General features: G+C 39.7%; 6 non-coding genes across 6 annotated transcripts; all 6 read right to left on the bottom strand.

Moving 5' to 3' along the window:
• Positions 1–1,964: 1,964 nt before the first annotated feature.
• Positions 1,965–2,071, bottom strand: LOC149780609 (U6 spliceosomal RNA). Its single transcript, XR_016415205.1, has one exon. It is a non-coding gene; the product is annotated as a U6 spliceosomal RNA (small nuclear RNA).
• A 3,019-nt stretch (positions 2,072–5,090) lies between these two features.
• On the bottom strand, positions 5,091–5,197 carry LOC149780610 (U6 spliceosomal RNA). Its single transcript, XR_016415259.1, has one exon. It is a non-coding gene; the product is annotated as a U6 spliceosomal RNA (small nuclear RNA).
• A 3,006-nt stretch (positions 5,198–8,203) lies between these two features.
• On the bottom strand, positions 8,204–8,310 carry LOC149780611 (U6 spliceosomal RNA). Its single transcript, XR_016415270.1, has one exon. It is a non-coding gene; the product is annotated as a U6 spliceosomal RNA (small nuclear RNA).
• A 3,005-nt stretch (positions 8,311–11,315) lies between these two features.
• On the bottom strand, positions 11,316–11,422 carry LOC149780612 (U6 spliceosomal RNA). The gene has a single exon (XR_016415281.1). It is a non-coding gene; the product is annotated as a U6 spliceosomal RNA (small nuclear RNA).
• A 3,007-nt stretch (positions 11,423–14,429) lies between these two features.
• Positions 14,430–14,536, bottom strand: LOC149780613 (U6 spliceosomal RNA). Its single transcript, XR_016415292.1, has one exon. It is a non-coding gene; the product is annotated as a U6 spliceosomal RNA (small nuclear RNA).
• Positions 14,537–17,542: 3,006 nt separating this feature from the next.
• LOC149780614 (U6 spliceosomal RNA) lies at positions 17,543–17,649 on the bottom strand. The gene has a single exon (XR_016415211.1). It is a non-coding gene; the product is annotated as a U6 spliceosomal RNA (small nuclear RNA).
• Positions 17,650–17,687: the final 38 nt, after the last annotated feature.

Below are 17,687 nucleotides of genomic sequence, written 5' to 3' on the forward strand. Positions count from 1 at the left end.
TTAATTAAAAAGATATCATTCAACTGTGCGTGGCTGCGTCAAGGAACCACTAACAAATGTGATAAAAAATGCCGTGGAGAATATTGTAAAAAACATAATTATCTTATAAAGAAAAATCCTCATGCTGGTCCACGAAGTTGTGTTGGATGTAACAACGGCGTTAGAAGATTATATCAGATTTGCAAAAATTGCGGTGGAGATCGATACAGAAGTTTGATGATATATTATAAACACAGAAAGAACATAAATCCAAAAATAGAAAAACCACCATCAGAACTTGAATATTACTTGAAACATAGAACAAATTCCCATGATTCCGAAGATTCCCATGATTCAGATGAAAAGAAAAATATTCATCAAACTTGATATGGTGGTAAAAATTTCTTTTACAACATGAATAGCAGCAGAGAGGGGGCGTCTACAATTCTGTTTAGGACAAACAATAATCGTAGACGTGTTATTGACCTCTATGAAGGGTCACTATTTTTTTTGGTCCAAACACAAGGGTGACCACTCCCTTAAGGGGTCTGTTCACCCTCTCTGCTGCTCATTGTAAGCTTTTTAAAATCTTGTCTATCAAGAAAGGGTCATTGGTTTTATTCAACAATCGATATGATTTTTAAAAATATATATATAATGCATAATACATGCCGATGCATATCTGAGATTTTTATTTGATATAATATCATGACAAAACAGTTAGCATTATCGATTTTAAGAGTACCTGTGTGCACTTTTAAGATCGTATCAAAATGTCTTTAAATGCACGTATATATAAACCGCAAGCGAAGGCGCGGTCACTTCAGAAACATACACGGCATATTAGGTCTAACAAGAGTTACATCGCCACGCCTTTTATGTCGTATCGCTTGAATATTATTTTGTAATTTAAAATGCAGAATGTTTATAAAAAATAAAATAAGATGCATTTCCTAAAAATAATTTCAAACATACATTATAAACTAGAAAACGTTACAACAAATTGCATATCGATACTTCAAAATTCGATTTGAAATAAATTAATAAAAGAGTGCCCTCACGGGGATTCGAACGCTTATACACATACTAAACACACACACACATATATGATATGATGATAGATATCTTATGCTATTCTGACATGGCAACGGAATTTATAAAAACCTTTTGTAAGTGTTTGGGGGGGGGGTCCTCTTTTTTTTTTTTTTTCAAAACCCTGACAGAGAAGATTGTTCCCCATCTTTCCAAAGACTTCCATACAACCTCAGTTGTAAATCAGAAAGCCCGACGTGTCCATTCTATACCTAAATTTTCCTCTAATTAAATGCAAGACCACGGATAAACCAAACTGTCAACTATCTATCAACCGTACATCTGCGTGTTTTGGCTTCATTATGTTTCCGCACCACCAACCGTTCACGCCTTAGAACATATATGAGTACTCCCTAACAATGGGAACTATTTTAACTCCGCCACCTTAGGCCAGTCAATGTATGCTTTCCAGGCACATTTCGCCGATATAACTGCACCATATTCGCCCGCATGGCGACATAAACGGTCTCTGCCAAGTCCCTTTTTATTTATGCCCTTGTGTAATTTACCGGTTTAATACCGTAAGTGCTGTCCTTGCAGTCACGCTACCAATGTATACCACTAGATTTTAATATGTACTATTTTACGAAAGGGACATTCATTCGGTTTTGGTCGCAATTCACTACTAGTGAACCATGGCATTATGGAGACTCACTAACACTTTACTCCGCGAAGTTTGCTCCTAGTCATTGGCCAATTATTTCGGGCAAAGGAATATTTATATTGCACCAAATTCCAATTATCAGACAAGTAATCACACAAATCTAAGAATTCCTTAAAACGGGGCGCTATAACCAAAGCGCATACTCCAAATTTATTACAATATGATCAAGTCGAAATTAATATGAAACTTACACGTTCCATACTGTTTCGTGAATTTTGATAATGAAATTAAAAATATGGAACGCTTCACGAATTTGCGTGTCATCCTTGCGCAGGGGCCATGCTAATCTTCTCTGTATCGTTCCAATTTTAGTATATGTACTGCCGAAGCAAGTACGATATACCATACCTGTTAATTTCCTTATTAAATGCATTTTCACGTAACATTTAAAGGAGAGGTACATGTACATTTGCATAACCGTGCACAGCGGGAAAACGTTGCAAAACGTTGGAGCAGTTAACTTCCTTTATTGCCGGTGGGGAAATATTCCAGGATGTCAAAAATAAAATAAACATACACATAAAAACCTTATTAAAATTACGTTGCTAGCATGAGTTTCATTTGCCATATAGCCTAATTTGAAACCACACGAACAAAAGAATCATTTACAATATTTTAAACATTCAAACACGGTCGTTAAGGTGACCAAAACGTAGATCTCTTTATTCTCCACTTACATCAATGGTTCTTCGTCTAGATGCATTCTGCGCCACATGCCGTTATATAGGTAGTCCGAATAGAATACGTTTCTTTTCTTGCGGAGACATTTAGGCATAACAAAATGTGTGATTTTACTGCGCCGGCATACATCTGAAGCGTACTTTCGTGACAGAAAAAGTCGAGGCCACTCCAACTGCGCAGTGACCGCAATTTGATTACAATTATATCTCCACTGGCCCACGTGAAGCTCTGAGAAGAACCGCTTAGGGGTCATGTTCCGGTGACATACGTTATTAGCATAATCGCTAATTTTATCAGCCAATCAGATGAAGGCTTTTACCTTGGCGTTTGGGAGACTGATTAGTACGGCAGAAGCTCATCAATGTGTTCCCAACGATTTGGTTTACTTTTTGAAATTGTATGAAAGCGGCATTTCCCTTGGCTAATTCAAAGGTCTCCAGAACATGGCCCCTAAGCGGTCGCTTTCAGAGCTTCACGTAGGACAGTGGAGATCTCATTCACATGAGACTGCAGTGACTGAGAAGCTGCAAATAAAAACAAGTAGTTCGTTGATTCGCATCCGCTCGGTTGATCTAACCTGGTTCACGGCCGCTATGAAGCTACCACCAATATGTGTCATTTTACGTAAAATTACTATAGGCGACCAGTCATCTTCGCTAGCCAAGGTTTCCATATCTTAAGCCTATCTACACCTTGGCGGATGGAGCAGGCATTTGTGTGCTCTGGGCGTGTGAATTTAATTGCATGCAGAGGAAAACCACCGCATCCTACCAAACCTAAATTGTTCAAGTTTGAACCTGTTCCTAGATGATCGAGACAAGAGGAGCACACAACTTAAATCGACCCATACATACGCAGTTTAACACTGTCGGTCTGTGCTTGTACAAATACACATCACTCAAATACACCTGTAATGGCTTTTCTTTGGTACGTTGTCATACCTTCGATGTTAAACTTCCAAAGAATCCTTTTGAAGTAAATTGCCTCCACCCTTTTCGGCCCATCTACAATGTACCACGGTTACACGCTATTGATTAGTTGGCATTACATCCCAAGGGAGGCAACTCACGAAATCCAGTCAATGTCCCTAGGACAAAGCACTAATATATCTGCTCGATCCGCCAAGGTGTAAATTGGGTTAACATATCGGAACCTTGGCTAGCGAAGATGGGGACCAGTTCATGTTGGAAAAAGTCGAGTGGCAGCTAAACGTTGTAAGTTTCGGTGTTTTTGAAAACACGTCACTTCTATTTAGGGGGCGCTCTACAGATATTATGAACTTATAAGAAAACGATTGGTGTATGGTGTAGTTGCTTACATAGGCAACATGCTCAGTGAGAGAATATTGGCATATTTCTGTGTTACGTTAATGTGCTGTGACTGAAATTTCTTTGTATATTGTCTCAAAATACCCCTCCCTCACAAAAACAGCAAAAAAAAAAAAAAAAAACAAAAAAAAAAAAAAAAAAAAAAACCTTACTGGTACTTATTTTCTTTGAAATACATTTCAACCGTATGCGTTGTGAGTTGGGGATATTTCTCTTCTCCCGAACATCGCTGGATTTAAATTTTTTTAATTGTTCTATACGGCAAAGTAACATAATCAAGAACACATTTACGCTAAATTGAAATGCAGAATATATTACAAGCCAGGGGTCATTACTTGACCGAGCGTTGTCAGACACTAGCGTGATACCCGATAGAAGTCATAAGTTTACCCCAAATTTACAAAGACTTCCATACAACTTCAGTTGTAAATTATAAAGCCCAACGTGTCCATTATATGCATAAATTTTACTTTAATCAATGCAAGACCACAGAGCTCACAACCTGCCAAATATATACTGTTACACGCATACGGGTATTTACTTGACCGAGCGGTTGTCAAACCCTGGCGCGATTCTCGCTAGAAGTCATAAGTTTCCCCGACTTTCCAAAGACTTCCATACAACCTCAGTTGTAAATCAGAAAGCCCGACGTGTCCATTCTATACCTAAATTTTCCTCTAATTAAATGCAAGACCACGGATAAACCAAACTGTCAACTATCTATCAACCGTACATCTGCGTGTTTTGGCTTCATTATGTTTCCGCACCACCAACCGTTCACGCCTTAGAACATATATGAGTACTCCCTAACAATGGGAACTATTTTAACTCCGCCACCTTAGGCCAGTCAATGTATGCTTTCCAGGCACATTTCGCCGATATAACTGCACCATATTCGCCCGCATGGCGACATAAACGGTCTCTGCCAAGTCCCTTTTTATTTATGCCCTTGTGTAATTTACCGGTTTAATACCGTAAGTGCTGTCCTTGCAGTCACGCTACCAATGTATACCACTAGATTTTAATATGTACTATTTTACGAAAGGGACATTCATTCGGTTTTGGTCGCAATTCACTACTAGTGAACCATGGCATTATGGAGACTCACTAACACTTTACTCCGCGAAGTTTGCTCCTAGTCATTGGCCAATTATTTCGGGCAAAGGAATATTTATATTGCACCAAATTCCAATTATCAGACAAGTAATCACACAAATCTAAGAATTCCTTAAAACGGGGCGCTATAACCAAAGCGCATACTCCAAATTTATTACAATATGATCAAGTCGAAATTAATATGAAACTTACACGTTCCATACTGTTTCGTGAATTTTGATAATGAAATTAAAAATATGGAACGCTTCACGAATTTGCGTGTCATCCTTGCGCAGGGGCCATGCTAATCTTCTCTGTATCGTTCCAATTTTAGTATATGTACTGCCGAAGCAAGTACGATATACCATACCTGTTAATTTCCTTATTAAATGCATTTTCACGTAACATTTAAAGGAGAGGTACATGTACATTTGCATAACCGTGCACAGCGGGAAAACGTTGCAAAACGTTGGAGCAGTTAACTTCCTTTATTGCCGGTGGGGAAATATTCCAGGATGTCAAAAATAAAATAAACATACACATAAAAACCTTATTAAAATTACGTTGCTAGCATGAGTTTCATTTGCCATATAGCCTAATTTGAAACCACACGAACAAAAGAATCATTTACAATATTTTAAACATTCAAACACGGTCGTTAAGGTGACCAAAACGTAGATCTCTTTATTCTCCACTTACATCAATGGTTCTTCGTCTAGATGCATTCTGCGCCACATGCCGTTATATAGGTAGTCCGAATAGAATACGTTTCTTTTCTTGCGGAGACATTTAGGCATAACAAAATGTGTGATTTTACTGCGCCGGCATACATCTGAAGCGTACTTTCGTGACAGAAAAAGTCGAGGCCACTCCAACTGCGCAGTGACCGCAATTTGATTACAATTATATCTCCACTGGCCCACGTGAAGCTCTGAGAAGAACCGCTTAGGGGTCATGTTCCGGTGACATACGTTATTAGCATAATCGCTAATTTTATCAGCCAATCAGATGAAGGCTTTTACCTTGGCGTTTGGGAGACTGATTAGTACGGCAGAAGCTCATCAATGTGTTCCCAACGATTTGGTTTACTTTTTGAAATTGTATGAAAGCGGCATTTCCCTTGGCTAATTCAAAGGTCTCCAGAACATGGCCCCTAAGCGGTCGCTTTCAGAGCTTCACGTAGGACAGTGGAGATCTCATTCACATGAGACTGCAGTGACTGAGAAGCTGCAAATAAAAACAAGTAGTTCGTTGATTCGCATCCGCTCGGTTGATCTAACCTGGTTCACGGCCGCTATGAAGCTACCACCAATATGTGTCATTTTACGTAAAATTACTATAGGCGACCAGTCATCTTCGCTAGCCAAGGTTTCCATATCTTAAGCCTATCTACACCTTGGCGGATGGAGCAGGCATTTGTGTGCTCTGGGCGTGTGAATTTAATTGCATGCAGAGGAAAACCACCGCATCCTACCAAACCTAAATTGTTCAAGTTTGAACCTGTTCCTAGATGATCGAGACAAGAGGAGCACACAACTTAAATCGACCCATACATACGCAGTTTAACACTGTCGGTCTGTGCTTGTACAAATACACATCACTCAAATACACCTGTAATGGCTTTTCTTTGGTACGTTGTCATACCTTCGATGTTAAACTTCCAAAGAATCCTTTTGAAGTAAATTGCCTCCACCCTTTTCGGCCCATCTACAATGTACCACGGTTACACGCTATTGATTAGTTGGCATTACATCCCAAGGGAGGGAACTCACGAAATCCAGTCAATGTCCCTAGGACAAAGCACTAATATATCTGCTCGATCCGCCAAGGTGTAAATTGGGTTAACATATCGGAACCTTGGCTAGCGAAGATGGGGACCAGTTCATGTTGGAAAAAGTCGAGTGGCAGCTAAACGTTGTAAGTTTCGGTGTTTTTGAAAACACGTCACTTCTATTTAGGGGGCGCTCTACAGATATTATGAACTTATAAGAAAACGATTGGTGTATGGTGTAGTTGCTTACATAGGCAACATGCTCAGTGAGAGAATATTGGCATATTTCTGTGTTACGTTAATGTGCTGTGACTGAAATTTCTTTGTATATTGTCTCAAAATACCCCTCCCTCACAAAAACAGCAAAAAAAAAAAAAAAAAAAAAAAAAAAAACCTTACTGGTACTTATTTTCTTTGAAATACATTTCAACCGTATGCGTTGTGAGTTGGGGATATTTCTCTTCTCCCGAACATCGCTGGATTTAAATTTTTTTAATTGTTCTATACGGCAAAGTAACATAATCAAGAACACATTTACGCTAAATTGAAATGCAGAATATATTACAAGCCAGGGGTCATTACTTGACCGAGCGTTGTCAGACACTAGCGTGATACCCGATAGAAGTCATAAGTTTACCCCAAATTTACAAAGACTTCCATACAACTTCAGTTGTAAATTATAAAGCCCAACGTGTCCATTATATGCATAAATTTTACTTTAATCAATGCAAGACCACAGAGCTCACAACCTGCCAAATATATACTGTTACACGCACACGGGTATTTACTTGACCGAGCGGTTGTCAAACCCTGGCGCGATTCTCGCTAGAAGTCATAAGTTTCCCCGACTTTCCAAAGACTTCCATACAACCTCAGTTGTAAATCAGAAAGCCCGACGTGTCCATTCTATACCTAAATTTTCCTCTAATTAAATGCAAGACCACGGATAAACCAAACTGTCAACTATCTATCAACCGTACATCTGCGTGTTTTGGCTTCATTATGTTTCCGCACCACCAACCGTTCACGCCTTAGAACATATATGAGTACTCCCTAACAATGGGAACTATTTTAACTCCGCCACCTTAGGCCAGTCAATGTATGCTTTCCAGGCACATTTCGCCGATATAACTGCACCATATTCGCCCGCATGGCGACATAAACGGTCTCTGCCAAGTCCCTTTTTATTTATGCCCTTGTGTAATTTACCGGTTTAATACCGTAAGTGCTGTCCTTGCAGTCACGCTACCAATGTATACCACTAGATTTTAATATGTACTATTTTACGAAAGGGACATTCATTCGGTTTTGGTCGCAATTCACTACTAGTGAACCATGGCATTATGGAGACTCACTAACACTTTACTCCGCGAAGTTTGCTCCTAGTCATTGGCCAATTATTTCGGGCAAAGGAATATTTATATTGCACCAAATTCCAATTATCAGACAAGTAATCACACAAATCTAAGAATTCCTTAAAACGGGGCGCTATAACCAAAGCGCATACTCCAAATTTATTACAATATGATCAAGTCGAAATTAATATGAAACTTACACGTTCCATACTGTTTCGTGAATTTTGATAATGAAATTAAAAATATGGAACGCTTCACGAATTTGCGTGTCATCCTTGCGCAGGGGCCATGCTAATCTTCTCTGTATCGTTCCAATTTTAGTATATGTACTGCCGAAGCAAGTACGATATACCATACCTGTTAATTTCCTTATTAAATGCATTTTCACGTAACATTTAAAGGAGAGGTACATGTACATTTGCATAACCGTGCACAGCGGGAAAACGTTGCAAAACGTTGGAGCAGTTAACTTCCTTTATTGCCGGTGGGGAAATATTCCAGGATGTCAAAAATAAAATAAACATACACATAAAAACCTTATTAAAATTACGTTGCTAGCATGAGTTTCATTTGCCATATAGCCTAATTTGAAACCACACGAACAAAAGAATCATTTACAATATTTTAAACATTCAAACACGGTCGTTAAGGTGACCAAAACGTAGATCTCTTTATTCTCCACTTACATCAATGGTTCTTCGTCTAGATGCATTCTGCGCCACATGCCGTTATATAGGTAGTCCGAATAGAATACGTTTCTTTTCTTGCGGAGACATTTAGGCATAACAAAATGTGTGATTTTACTGCGCCGGCATACATCTGAAGCGTACTTTCGTGACAGAAAAAGTCGAGGCCACTCCAACTGCGCAGTGACCGCAATTTGATTACAATTATATCTCCACTGGCCCACGTGAAGCTCTGAGAAGAACCGCTTAGGGGTCATGTTCCGGTGACATACGTTATTAGCATAATCGCTAATTTTATCAGCCAATCAGATGAAGGCTTTTACCTTGGCGTTTGGGAGACTGATTAGTACGGCAGAAGCTCATCAATGTGTTCCCAACGATTTGGTTTACTTTTTGAAATTGTATGAAAGCGGCATTTCCCTTGGCTAATTCAAAGGTCTCCAGAACATGGCCCCTAAGCGGTCGCTTTCAGAGCTTCACGTAGGACAGTGGAGATCTCATTCACATGAGACTGCAGTGACTGAGAAGCTGCAAATAAAAACAAGTAGTTCGTTGATTCGCATCCGCTCGGTTGATCTAACCTGGTTCACGGCCGCTATGAAGCTACCACCAATATGTGTCATTTTACGTAAAATTACTATAGGCGACCAGTCATCTTCGCTAGCCAAGGTTTCCATATCTTAAGCCTATCTACACCTTGGCGGATGGAGCAGGCATTTGTGTGCTCTGGGCGTGTGAATTTAATTGCATGCAGAGGAAAACCACCGCATCCTACCAAACCTAAATTGTTCAAGTTTGAACCTGTTCCTAGATGATCGAGACAAGAGGAGCACACAACTTAAATCGACCCATACATACGCAGTTTAACACTGTCGGTCTGTGCTTGTACAAATACACATCACTCAAATACACCTGTAATGGCTTTTCTTTGGTACGTTGTCATACCTTCGATGTTAAACTTCCAAAGAATCCTTTTGAAGTAAATTGCCTCCACCCTTTTCGGCCCATCTACAATGTACCACGGTTACACGCTATTGATTAGTTGGCATTACATCCCAAGGGAGGGAACTCACGAAATCCAGTCAATGTCCCTAGGACAAAGCACTAATATATCTGCTCGATCCGCCAAGGTGTAAATTGGGTTAACATATCGGAACCTTGGCTAGCGAAGATGGGGACCAGTTCATGTTGGAAAAAGTCGAGTGGCAGCTAAACGTTGTAAGTTTCGGTGTTTTTGAAAACACGTCACTTCTATTTAGGGGGCGCTCTACAGATATTATGAACTTATAAGAAAACGATTGGTGTATGGTGTAGTTGCTTACATAGGCAACATGCTCAGTGAGAGAATATTGGCATATTTCTGTGTTACGTTAATGTGCTGTGACTGAAATTTCTTTGTATATTGTCTCAAAATACCCCTCCCTCACAAAAACAGCAAAAAAAAAAAAAAAAAAAAAAAAAAAAACCTTACTGGTACTTATTTTCTTTGAAATACATTTCAACCGTATGCGTTGTGAGTTGGGGATATTTCTCTTCTCCCGAACATCGCTGGATTTAAATTTTTTTAATTGTTCTATACGGCAAAGTAACATAATCAAGAACACATTTACGCTAAATTGAAATGCAGAATATATTACAAGCCAGGGGTCATTACTTGACCGAGCGTTGTCAGACACTAGCGTGATACCCGATAGAAGTCATAAGTTTACCCCAAATTTACAAAGACTTCCATACAACTTCAGTTGTAAATTATAAAGCCCAACGTGTCCATTATATGCATAAATTTTACTTTAATCAATGCAAGACCACAGAGCTCACAACCTGCCAAATATATACTGTTACACGCACACGGGTATTTACTTGACCGAGCGGTTGTCAAACCCTGGCGCGATTCTCGCTAGAAGTCATAAGTTTCCCCGACTTTCCAAAGACTTCCATACAACCTCAGTTGTAAATCAGAAAGCCCGACGTGTCCATTCTATACCTAAATTTTCCTCTAATTAAATGCAAGACCACGGATAAACCAAACTGTCAACTATCTATCAACCGTACATCTGCGTGTTTTGGCTTCATTATGTTTCCGCACCACCAACCGTTCACGCCTTAGAACATATATGAGTACTCCCTAACAATGGGAACTATTTTAACTCCGCCACCTTAGGCCAGTCAATGTATGCTTTCCAGGCACATTTCGCCGATATAACTGCACCATATTCGCCCGCATGGCGACATAAACGGTCTCTGCCAAGTCCCTTTTTATTTATGCCCTTGTGTAATTTACCGGTTTAATACCGTAAGTGCTGTCCTTGCAGTCACGCTACCAATGTATACCACTAGATTTTAATATGTACTATTTTACGAAAGGGACATTCATTCGGTTTTGGTCGCAATTCACTACTAGTGAACCATGGCATTATGGAGACTCACTAACACTTTACTCCGCGAAGTTTGCTCCTAGTCATTGGCCAATTATTTCGGGCAAAGGAATATTTATATTGCACCAAATTCCAATTATCAGACAAGTAATCACACAAATCTAAGAATTCCTTAAAACGGGGCGCTATAACCAAAGCGCATACTCCAAATTTATTACAAAATGATCAAGTCGAAATTAATATAAACTTACACGTTCCATACTGTTTCGTGAATTTTGATAATGAAATTAAAAATATGGAACGCTTCACGAATTTGCGTGTCATCCTTGCGCAGGGGCCATGCTAATCTTCTCTGTATCGTTCCAATTTTAGTATATGTACTGCCGAAGCAAGTACGATATACCATACCTGTTAATTTCCTTATTAAATGCATTTTCACGTAACATTTAAAGGAGAGGTACATGTACATTTGCATAACCGTGCACAGCGGGAAAACGTTGCAAAACGTTGGAGCAGTTAACTTCCTTTATTGCCGGTGGGGAAATATTCCAGGATGTCAAAAATAAAATAAACATACACATAAAAACCTTATTAAAATTACGTTGCTAGCATGAGTTTCATTTGCCATATAGCCTAATTTGAAACCACACGAACAAAAGAATCATTTACAATATTTTAAACATTCAAACACGGTCGTTAAGGTGACCAAAACGTAGATCTCTTTATTCTCCACTTACATCAATGGTTCTTCGTCTAGATGCATTCTGCGCCACATGCCGTTATATAGGTAGTCCGAATAGAATACGTTTCTTTTCTTGCGGAGACATTTAGGCATAACAAAATGTGTGATTTTACTGCGCCGGCATACATCTGAAGCGTACTTTCGTGACAGAAAAAGTCGAGGCCACTCCAACTGCGCAGTGACCGCAATTTGATTACAATTATATCTCCACTGGCCCACGTGAAGCTCTGAGAAGAACCGCTTAGGGGTCATGTTCCGGTGACATACGTTATTAGCATAATCGCTAATTTTATCAGCCAATCAGATGAAGGCTTTTACCTTGGCGTTTGGGAGACTGATTAGTACGGCAGAAGCTCATCAATGTGTTCCCAACGATTTGGTTTACTTTTTGAAATTGTATGAAAGCGGCATTTCCCTTGGCTAATTCAAAGGTCTCCAGAACATGGCCCCTAAGCGGTCGCTTTCAGAGCTTCACGTAGGACAGTGGAGATCTCATTCACATGAGACTGCAGTGACTGAGAAGCTGCAAATAAAAACAAGTAGTTCGTTGATTCGCATCCGCTCGGTTGATCTAACCTGGTTCACGGCCGCTATGAAGCTACCACCAATATGTGTCATTTTACGTAAAATTACTATAGGCGACCAGTCATCTTCGCTAGCCAAGGTTTCCATATCTTAAGCCTATCTACACCTTGGCGGATGGAGCAGGCATTTGTGTGCTCTGGGCGTGTGAATTTAATTGCATGCAGAGGAAAACCACCGCATCCTACCAAACCTAAATTGTTCAAGTTTGAACCTGTTCCTAGATGATCGAGACAAGAGGAGCACACAACTTAAATCGACCCATACATACGCAGTTTAACACTGTCGGTCTGTGCTTGTACAAATACACATCACTCAAATACACCTGTAATGGCTTTTCTTTGGTACGTTGTCATACCTTCGATGTTAAACTTCCAAAGAATCCTTTTGAAGTAAATTGCCTCCACCCTTTTCGGCCCATCTACAATGTACCACGGTTACACGCTATTGATTAGTTGGCATTACATCCCAAGGGAGGGAACTCACGAAATCCAGTCAATGTCCCTAGGACAAAGCACTAATATATCTGCTCGATCCGCCAAGGTGTAAATTGGGTTAACATATCGGAACCTTGGCTAGCGAAGATGGGGACCAGTTCATGTTGGAAAAAGTCGAGTGGCAGCTAAACGTTGTAAGTTTCGGTGTTTTTGAAAACACGTCACTTCTATTTAGGGGGCGCTCTACAGATATTATGAACTTATAAGAAAACGATTGGTGTATGGTGTAGTTGCTTACATAGGCAACATGCTCAGTGAGAGAATATTGGCATATTTCTGTGTTACGTTAATGTGCTGTGACTGAAATTTCTTTGTATATTGTCTCAAAATACCCCTCCCTCACAAAAACAGCAAAAAAAAAAAAAAAAAAAAAAAAAAAAAACCTTACTGGTACTTATTTTCTTTGAAATACATTTCAACCGTATGCGTTGTGAGTTGGGGATATTTCTCTTCTCCCGAACATCGCTGGATTTAAATTTTTTTAATTGTTCTATACGGCAAAGTAACATAATCAAGAACACATTTACGCTAAATTGAAATGCAGAATATATTACAAGCCAGGGGTCATTACTTGACCGAGCGTTGTCAGACACTAGCGTGATACCCGATAGAAGTCATAAGTTTACCCCAAATTTACAAAGACTTCCATACAACTTCAGTTGTAAATTATAAAGCCCAACGTGTCCATTATATGCATAAATTTTACTTTAATCAATGCAAGACCACAGAGCTCACAACCTGCCAAATATATACTGTTACACGCACACGGGTATTTACTTGACCGAGCGGTTGTCAAACCCTGGCGCGATTCTCGCTAGAAGTCATAAGTTTCCCCGACTTTCCAAAGACTTCCATACAACCTCAGTTGTAAATCAGAAAGCCCGACGTGTCCATTCTATACCTAAATTTTCCTCTAATTAAATGCAAGACCACGGATAAACCAAACTGTCAACTATCTATCAACCGTACATCTGCGTGTTTTGGCTTCATTATGTTTCCGCACCACCAACCGTTCACGCCTTAGAACATATATGAGTACTCCCTAACAATGGGAACTATTTTAACTCCGCCACCTTAGGCCAGTCAATGTATGCTTTCCAGGCACATTTCGCCGATATAACTGCACCATATTCGCCCGCATGGCGACATAAACGGTCTCTGCCAAGTCCCTTTTTATTTATGCCCTTGTGTAATTTACCGGTTTAATACCGTAAGTGCTGTCCTTGCAGTCACGCTACCAATGTATACCACTAGATTTTAATATGTACTATTTTACGAAAGGGACATTCATTCGGTTTTGGTCGCAATTCACTACTAGTGAACCATGGCATTATGGAGACTCACTAACACTTTACTCCGCGAAGTTTGCTCCTAGTCATTGGCCAATTATTTCGGGCAAAGGAATATTTATATTGCACCAAATTCCAATTATCAGACAAGTAATCACACAAATCTAAGAATTCCTTAAAACGGGGCGCTATAACCAAAGCGCATACTCCAAATTTATTACAAAATGATCAAGTCGAAATTAATATGAAACTTACACGTTCCATACTGTTTCGTGAATTTTGATAATGAAATTAAAAATATGGAACGCTTCACGAATTTGCGTGTCATCCTTGCGCAGGGGCCATGCTAATCTTCTCTGTATCGTTCCAATTTTAGTATATGTACTGCCGAAGCAAGTACGATATACCATACCTGTTAATTTCCTTATTAAATGCATTTTCACGTAACATTTAAAGGAGAGGTACATGTACATTTGCATAACCGTGCACAGCGGGAAAACGTTGCAAAACGTTGGAGCAGTTAACTTCCTTTATTGCCGGTGGGGAAATATTCCAGGATGTCAAAAATAAAATAAACATACACATAAAAACCTTATTAAAATTACGTTGCTAGCATGAGTTTCATTTGCCATATAGCCTAATTTGAAACCACACGAACAAAAGAATCATTTACAATATTTTAAACATTCAAACACGGTCGTTAAGGTGACCAAAACGTAGATCTCTTTATTCTCCACTTACATCAATGGTTCTTCGTCTAGATGCATTCTGCGCCACATGCCGTTATATAGGTAGTCCGAATAGAATACGTTTCTTTTCTTGCGGAGACATTTAGGCATAACAAAATGTGTGATTTTACTGCGCCGGCATACATCTGAAGCGTACTTTCGTGACAGAAAAAGTCGAGGCCACTCCAACTGCGCAGTGACCGCAATTTGATTACAATTATATCTCCACTGGCCCACGTGAAGCTCTGAGAAGAACCGCTTAGGGGTCATGTTCCGGTGACATACGTTATTAGCATAATCGCTAATTTTATCAGCCAATCAGATGAAGGCTTTTACCTTGGCGTTTGGGAGACTGATTAGTACGGCAGAAGCTCATCAATGTGTTCCCAACGATTTGGTTTACTTTTTGAAATTGTATGAAAGCGGCATTTCCCTTGGCTAATTCAAAGGTCTCCAGAACATGGCCCCTAAGCGGTCGCTTTCAGAGCTTCACGTAGGACAGTGGAGATCTCATTCACATGAGACTGCAGTGACTGAGAAGCTGCAAATAAAAACAAGTAGTTCGTTGATTCGCATCCGCTCGGTTGATCTAACCTGGTTCACGGCCGCTATGAAGCTACCACCAATATGTGTCATTTTACGTAAAATTACTATAGGCGACCAGTCATCTTCGCTAGCCAAGGTTTCCATATCTTAAGCCTATCTACACCTTGGCGGATGGAGCAGGCATTTGTGTGCTCTGGGCGTGTGAATTTAATTGCATGCAGAGGAAAACCACCGCATCCTACCAAACCTAAATTGTTCAAGTTTGAACCTGTTCCTAGATGATCGAGACAAGAGGAGCACACAACTTAAATCGACCCATACATACGCAGTTTAACACTGTCGGTCTGTGCTTGTACAAATACACATCACTCAAATACACCTGTAATGGCTTTTCTTTGGTACGTTGTCATACCTTCGATGTTAAACTTCCAAAGAATCCTTTTGAAGTAAATTGCCTCCACCCTTTTCGGCCCATCTACAATGTACCACGGTTACACGCTATTGATTAGTTGGCATTACATCCCAAGGGAGGCAACTCACGAAATCCAGTCAATGTCCCTAGGACAAAGCACTAATATATCTGCTCGATCCGCCAAGGTGTAAATTGGGTTAACATATCGGAACCTTGGCTAGCGAAGATGGGGACCAGTTCATGTTGGAAAAAGTCGAGTGGCAGCTAAACGTTGTAAGTTTCGGTGTTTTTGAAAACACGTCACTTCTATTTAGGGGGCGCTCTACAGATATTATGAACTTATAAGAAAACGATTGGTGTATGGTGTAGTTGCTTACATAGGCAACATGCTCAGTGAGAGAATATTGGCATATTTCTGTGTTACGTTAATGTGCTGTGACTGAAATTTCTTTGTATATTGTCTCAAAATACCCCTCCCTCACAAAAACAGCAAAAAAAAAAAAAAAAAAAAAAAAAAAAACCTTACTGGTACTTATTTTCTTTGAAATACATTTCAACCGTATGCGTTGTGAGTTGGGGATATTTCTCTTCTCCCGAACATCGCTGGATTTAAATTTTTTTAATTGTTCTATACGGCAAAGTAACATAATCAAGAACACATTTACGCTAAATTGAAATGCAGAATATATTACAAGCCAGGGGTCATTACTTGACCGAGCGTTGTCAGACACTAGCGTGATACCCGATAGAAGTCATAAGTTTACCCCAAATTTACAAAGACTTCCATACAACTTCAGTTGTAAATTATAAAGCCCAACGTGTCCATTATATGCATAAATTTTACTTTAATCAATGCAAGACCACAGAGCTCACAACCTGCCAAATATATACTGTTACACGCACACGGGTATTTACTTGACCGAGCGGTTGTCAAACCCTGGCGCGATTCTCGCTAGAAGTCATAAGTTTCCCCGACTTTCCAAAGACTTCCATACAACCTCAGTTGTAAATCAGAAAGCCCGACGTGTCCATTCTATACCTAAATTTTCCTCTAATTAAATGCAAGACCACGGATAAACCAAACTGTCAACTATCTATCAACCGTACATCTGCGTGTTTTGGCTTCATTATGTTTCCGCACCACCAACCGTTCACGCCTTAGAACATATATGAGTACTCCCTAACAATGGGAACTATTTTAACTCCGCCACCTTAGGCCAGTCAATGTATGCTTTCCAGGCACATTTCGCCGATATAACTGCACCATATTCGCCCGCATGGCGACATAAACGGTCTCTGCCAAGTCCCTTTTTATTTATGCCCTTGTGTAATTTACCGGTTTAATACCGTAAGTGCTGTCCTTGCAGTCACGCTACCAATGTATACCACTAGATTTTAATATGTACTATTTTACGAAAGGGACATTCATTCGGTTTTGGTCGCAATTCACTACTAGTGAACCATGGCATTATGGAGACTCACTAACACTTTACTCCGCGAAGTTTGCTCCTAGTCATTGGCCAATTATTTCGGGCAAAGGAATATTTATATTGCACCAAATTCCAATTATCAGACAAGTAATCACACAAATCTAAGAATTCCTTAAAACGGGGCGCTATAACCAAAGCGCATACTCCAAATTTATTACAAAATGATCAAGTCGAAATTAATATGAAACTTACACGTTCCATACTGTTTCGTGAATTTTGATAATGAAATTAAAAATATGGAACGCTTCACGAATTTGCGTGTCATCCTTGCGCAGGGGCCATGCTAATCTTCTCTGTATCGTTCCAATTTTAGTATATGTACTGCCGAAGCAAGTACGATATACCATACCTGTTAATTTCCTTATTAAATGCATT

The sequence above is a fragment of the Sinohyriopsis cumingii genome, chromosome 16 (assembly GCF_028554795.1).
Source record: "Sinohyriopsis cumingii isolate HCF-2022 chromosome 16, ASM2855479v2, whole genome shotgun sequence".
Lineage (NCBI taxonomy): Eukaryota > Metazoa > Mollusca > Bivalvia > Unionida > Unionidae > Sinohyriopsis > Sinohyriopsis cumingii.